The sequence below is a fragment of the Ptychodera flava genome, chromosome 15, assembly GCF_041260155.1.
Source record: "Ptychodera flava strain L36383 chromosome 15, AS_Pfla_20210202, whole genome shotgun sequence".
Taxonomy (NCBI): domain Eukaryota; kingdom Metazoa; phylum Hemichordata; class Enteropneusta; family Ptychoderidae; genus Ptychodera; species Ptychodera flava.
Window position 1 is genome coordinate 4,150,194 of NC_091942.1, and position 6,329 is coordinate 4,156,522.

Below are 6,329 nucleotides of genomic sequence, written 5' to 3' on the forward strand. Positions count from 1 at the left end.
GTTGTGATCAAGTGCCATTGGCGCTATTTTTTATTTCTCAATTAAAGTAGAACGTGCCTCAGGGAGACAAATATTTGGAATTTCAAATTTTCACAATACTACCTCTTGCAGGAGGCTCAATTTTAGCTCACTTGTGTCACACTAGTGGGCTTATGGTTTAGCGATGTCGGTCTGTGTCTGTCTGTCTGTCTGTATACACAATACCTCAAGAACGGCTGGACAGATTTCAACCAAATTTTGTACATAGCTTTAAATATCCAATGGCAAGAACTCATTTTGGTGGGCATGGTATGCATATTAATGAAGTAAAGTTTTCATTTTTCTGTTACATGGTTGTCTATGGGACGCATGATGACCATAGTGATGAAAACTGCCATATAAATTGTAATATGCAAGAAATTATAATATTTAGAGCATCATGCCAATTTAATGACAATTTGAATATTGTAATTAGTGGTAGAATTCTGAAATTGGTTCACCAATTTTGATAAAACGTGCAGATATTGAAGTGACAGACACAGTGTTGATGGTATATTAAAGCATACAACATGCCACGCAAACGCAATGTTTGACCAATGCTTACAACTTCGGAGAAACAATAACAAGCTGTACTTACAGTAAAGCAAACTGAATAAATTAAATATAAAGTATTTGTACTAAGCTCATTCATCAAAAACCCAAGCATATCCTAGAAATTTACACAACAAATCCCGAGATCCTACAAATTTACAGTATAAATCTCATAAAGTTACAGTGCTTGTAAAAACGTCAACGTGGTTAAAACGGGACTCCCAATCGCATGTAACAAAGAGTTATCGCTCAACATTTGAGTTAGTCTTATGATCTTCACAACGGAAATCTTTCTTTTCTGAATATTTATTGACATGCCCCGAGGTCCGCTAGAACCAATCTTACCTTTTTTCTTCCCCTCTGCAACAGAGCTCATACAGAAAGGAGGAGACGAATGCTGGGATATGTTTTCAAGCAATTGCAAAATAGCCCTGTTCACAAAACTTATGCTTCCTGCTGCTACCTCCATGCTTCAGGAAATAGGTGGAGGAGAATGAATGAAAGGCAAGCTGAAGCTAAATGACAAATACCTTTAACATATGGCAGACAATTTTGGCTTTCCAAAATTTCAATGAGCAACGCAAAGTGCCCACTACAGACATGCCTAAAATCTGCTTCACTCAGGTCTACTAGGACAATGACGAGAGTCAAAGTCAAAATTAAGTTTTGATACTACACAGGATTAGAAGGTTGAGTAGCGAGTTGATTGGGCAGAAAGTTTGTTGCACTGATCGTTGCCTGCTTAGTAGAGATCACAGGGTCTGGCGAGCAATATTTGTCTATAAGTTATGTATATGATCAATAAATGTCTTGTATTCAACTTTTTTTCATTATGACACAGGTAAGGCTTGTTTAAAGAAAAAAAGTTTAATACAAGACATTTATTGATCATATTCATAACTTCTAGACGAATATTGCTCGCCAGACCCTGTGGTACAGATTGGTAAAGTCTATCTGTTCTGCAACTACCACCGTCCGCAACGAAACCGTGAGTCGATCCGAAGCTGGAAGCTGAAGTACTTGACGAAATATGGTCGCAGGTTGCCCGGTAAAGGTTGCGAGAAATTCTTTGACAGTCACGGAATCTGACGTTGCTGAAATAAACTGCTCATGAGTTAGTTTCATCTTCTTAATTTTCTGTTCTCCTCTCCTCTCGGAGCGTTGCATTCATTTCTCGTCATCGGTATCATACGCTAATTCGTCAGACATCTATTCGTAGACGATCCTCCAGCCGAATTCGCTCGTCAGCTAATTTAGATAATTTCATACGATAAGTAACGAGACAAATACCTTACTTCAGAGACTTCTTTGCTTTTTCGTTTGCCCCTTTGGAGACTGCATACAATGAGACTTCCAGGTGATCAGATACTCTTTCTTCGTGCTCAAACTGCTGTCTGTTGCATGATGTACGGAACTTCGTAAGTGTCACCCTCACATTCTGGGCAGCGTAATGAATGGTTTCTGAATTGTTCTAACTGAACTTCCTCTTGAATCGTGCGAGGTAGCTTCAACTGTCGAGATGGGGCAAGAATTGCCAGTAATGATGCTACGCCAGGTGGCGTTGACGTCAGCTCCTTAGTATCTCTGCAGTGTTGACTGTTGTGTGGACATCGTGGAGTTTCGACCGAGACTGAAGACAAAAGACCTTAAGTTTACGCCAATATTAAACACCTATTGCCTGGTCATGAGGGCTAAAGCGCCCGTCTATCACCCCGAGGGACCGTCTGTTACCAGAAACACATCGCTATTCCCCGAGGCCGTAGGCCGAGGGGTATAGCGATGTGTTTCTGGTAACACACGGCCACGAGGAGTAATAGACGAGCGCTATAGCCCGAATAAAGACCAGGCTATAGGTGTTTTATAACACACCACATGCTCATGTTGTATTGTTATATAGTTTTTAATGTGTTTTGATATTTTGCACCACAACAATCCATTGTGACAAGTTTACCTGGCGATGTGCGGTTTCAGTTGTACGTACGTGGTAACACTATCTTTCGAAAAATATTCTAAGCATACCTAGCGACATCCTTAGTTGCACTTTAATCTTTTCCGTCGATGAGCTGTTCAAATTCCTACGCTGTTGGAATGTTGGAAAATGTTGGAAAATCTGTTTTAGGGAATGTGTCGTCACCTATCCCGGACGCACATCACGTTCTAGTCACCGCCATTGTTGCAAAGCTGCAGACGACACTACGGTCACGTGACCGGGCACTTTTCCAAATTTGGTCACAACTATTTCCTTAGGGAAATAGCTTTTCAAAAATACCCTCTGACGTCACTTTGTCGAATCGATTGGGACTAGACATATCTATTTTCTCGTCACGTGACGTATTCTGGCGAATCGCGACACGGAATGAGCATGTGGTGTGTTATAATATATATTATAACATCTGGTGGAGCTCTTGGAGTATGTAAAGTTATCACAGGCTTAGTTTATTTTCAGTGAAAGACAGAGTGCATATTTGTTGAAAACCAGCATTTTCAATGCACAATGGGGTGAGCATGGAGGTAAACCATTTGCGAAAGCTTCCCTTGAGTCTCTTCTATTTCATACAAACCTGTTTGAAATTTGGAAGACAAGGTTAGGTTTTCCTAGCGATCCGATGCGTTTTCTTTGAGTCGGTGCAGTAGTGAGTAAGTATGTGAGGGGTGAAACTCACCTGTATGCAATCTTTCACTTGTTTGTTTCTTGTCTTACTTTATATTTATGTTTTCATTGTCTTTTTGTCGTGTTTGATTTTCTTGTTTTTCTTTGTCATTTTTATCTTTTCTCTTTTCTTCACGAAATGAACCTGTATTTTGGGCAACCTGTTGGAAAATAAATAAATAAATAAATAAATAAATAAATAAATATTGCGTTCACCCCACTCACTCATCTCATATGAGAACAGAACAAAACATTGCACCAACCCCATTCACACACACTTACAAATCACCAACTTGAACCAAGTCTAGGATAAGGGCAGTGTTATCAGTACAAAATATGACGAAGGACAAGATTGCTCATCACAACCGATAAAAACAATTTTGTGGACAACTCCCCACAGGTGATTTGCAAAATGATACGTTTAGAATGAGACTTTTGATAACTGCGATTAAACATGCTTTCGATTTATTTTCCCTCATCTTAATTATTCTTGTCGTAAAACATACTTTTTTGATTCAAATCCAACAGTTATGTTGAAAAATAATGCCAGTCAGTACAAGAGTTGGTCTCCTCACAATCAGACTAAACGATCCGCTGCTCAACGGCGCTCTCTACGCTCCCTCGAGCGACCGATCTTTCAGTCCAAATCACAATAGGATTGCAAAATATAAGCAATGCTTTCTGCCTGCGATATTTAAGGGTCAAGTAGCTGGTTCAGTGTCAAGGACAGTTTCCAGTTCTACTCCCAAAGCAAGCTGAGATAGCATTCAGCTTGTCCACTCAACATGTATATTCATAGGGGGACGCCTACGTGTCCGTCCCCAGGGGTTGGTAGGTGTTTCGTTGTATTGCTGATAAAGATATATTCTACCAAACTTCCGCTCGTTAAACCCATGATTCACTGACGTGGCTTTACATCTAGTTAACAAAATCGTAGTATTTTATAGAACTCAACTCTTCATAAGATTGGAGTATATGATTTATGTAACCGAGAGTTGCTCGGTAAATGGCGTACGCGACGTATGTTTTCTAATTGGCAGACTTGGAAATTTATTGTCAATAGAAAGACATTCCGTTTCTTGGAATCGTTTGTTCACAGGTGAATTTCCTTTATAATAAGATACAATTTACTTTTATCACTAGATACGCTTCTTCTTTTTTCAAGACATTTAACACAACAAAGATCGTTGAATTCATATAACGGCGGAAATCTGCTGCCACTGTACGTGAAAACGTTACAATTTTTACAGGACAAATGTAATGGCTGTGATTGAAATGTATCCGAGCAAGAGCTTATTCGCGGTCACTCAACGAAACCGTGGGCTAATGTACTGTATGGTAAAAGTACAATTGTTTCTTGATCGAATTTTTAGACTGGAATTATGAAAAAAGAAGTCAATTTCTGGTTTAATTCTAATTTAAAATGACTGTCTCGTCCGAAGATATACGCTATCGCGTAAGACGAGCAAACTCAACCCGTTACCTGAGTCGACCAATAATTGCTATACCCATGGGGGCTACCTCCATGCTATACCTGACAAGCTCCACATGCACACAAATCAAAGTCGAAAACGTGTAGAACAACCTTGGACACCCTTTAACCACCACAGAAAAAGTGTAAATATAATTTGACTTTGGTCTGGTACGGAGCCGGAACAAGTCTACAAACTCATGTAGACCATTTAAGAACATGACTGGAACTAATTTAATTGTTAGAATAGGATATTTAAATTGTTCAAATTTATCGAAAGTTTTAGTTGCCCGAACAAATTGAAAGTGAATTACACGAAAAAGAAATGTAGACGAGCTTAAATTTTTCAATAATTTATCTTCTTCCACCGCCATCCCCATAAAAATCGAACTCAACAAGGCAACAACCAAGCTTGAATACCCTTTCCACTACATGATGTATTTATCATGTTATTTTACATCGCCCATGGACAGGAAAATTCTACTAACTGCGATGTTGGTGTTTAAAAAAATATAATGATCTTTGAGTTTCTTCTTCTTCCACTATTTCAGACCACTCTGTCTTTCCTTAGAAGAGAAAAAATGTGTGGCGACAACGGATTAGATAACTCACCGAAATCTCGCACCCCATGAGAGTGTTACCGCCGGCAGGGAGGGGAAAGGCTGCTCCTAGTCTAATGCCAAACCCCTTCTCCAGGTCAAAGCCTGGTAGCCCCAGCACGAGATTAGTCAGGACGCGCCTGGGAAACGCCTGACCCTACCGCCAACACCTCGACGTGCTCCTCTGTATTTACATCACACTGCCAACTGCAAAACTCTATCCTCAGTTTCAATCAACTCCGACCCACTACCGTAAAACAACAAAATCCCGCTATCCCACTTCTTTCTCTGCATGAAAACTATAAAAGAGGAACCAGAACAACTATATAGGGAAGGTTGATGGTTTCGTTGAATGTTAAATATTTAGTTATAACGTTCTTATCCGGCGTTCAAAGTCAACGTTGAAGCTCTGCATACATCTGCATAATAGTCTAAAATTTAGCCATGACCTTTACTCACCGCATATTTGACACCTAATTGATTAACACCTTGAATACAATGATTGTCGGACAGCAGTTCAACACTATCGTATTCCTTTTCCATTTCAAACATGACATCAAAACTAAGCACATGATGTTGCAAACAAGGCTTTGCAGTCACCTCTATTTGAAAAAATTCCAGTTCAACAGGCAAGATCGTTTCAAACTTTGGTATAGGTAGCTTGGTATCATGTTTTTCGTTTTAATATGTTCCTTTGCAAAATGTCCTTTGTACTGGAGATCTTTTTCTCACATCAGTAGTAACATGTATAAAAAAGATTTAAGACGTCGCTCTTTCATTAATATTTTATTTTCTCGCCAAACACATGCTGCTTGTTTCCGTATTTCTAATTGTTGTAACATTATTTAAAAACAGCATTGATACCCATGAAACTGTACAAATTTTAAAAGACCTTTGTATCACTAAAAGTGTCCCGCGTAGAGAATGTGTGTATCGTCTACGAAAAATATAAGATAGCCATGAAATATGAATATTATTCATACATTAAGATTGGTATTTATTAGGGTGGTTGAGAAAGCTCAATACAGATTCAACAGGG

The 6,329-nt window shown here is 39.1% G+C and overlaps 1 long non-coding RNA gene across 1 annotated transcript in view; it reads right to left on the reverse strand.

The window, feature by feature from the left end:
* Nucleotides 1-1,481: 1,481 nt before the first annotated feature.
* The window catches only part of LOC139150944 (uncharacterized), a 43,467-nt gene continuing 38,619 nt past the window's right edge, over nt 1,482-6,329 (reverse strand). The window contains exons 2-3 of the long non-coding RNA XR_011556303.1: nt 3,234-3,381; nt 1,482-2,200 (exon numbers count right to left, since the gene is read on the reverse strand). This is a non-coding gene — a long non-coding RNA (uncharacterized lncRNA). The remainder of the gene's footprint in view (nt 2,201-3,233; nt 3,382-6,329) is intronic.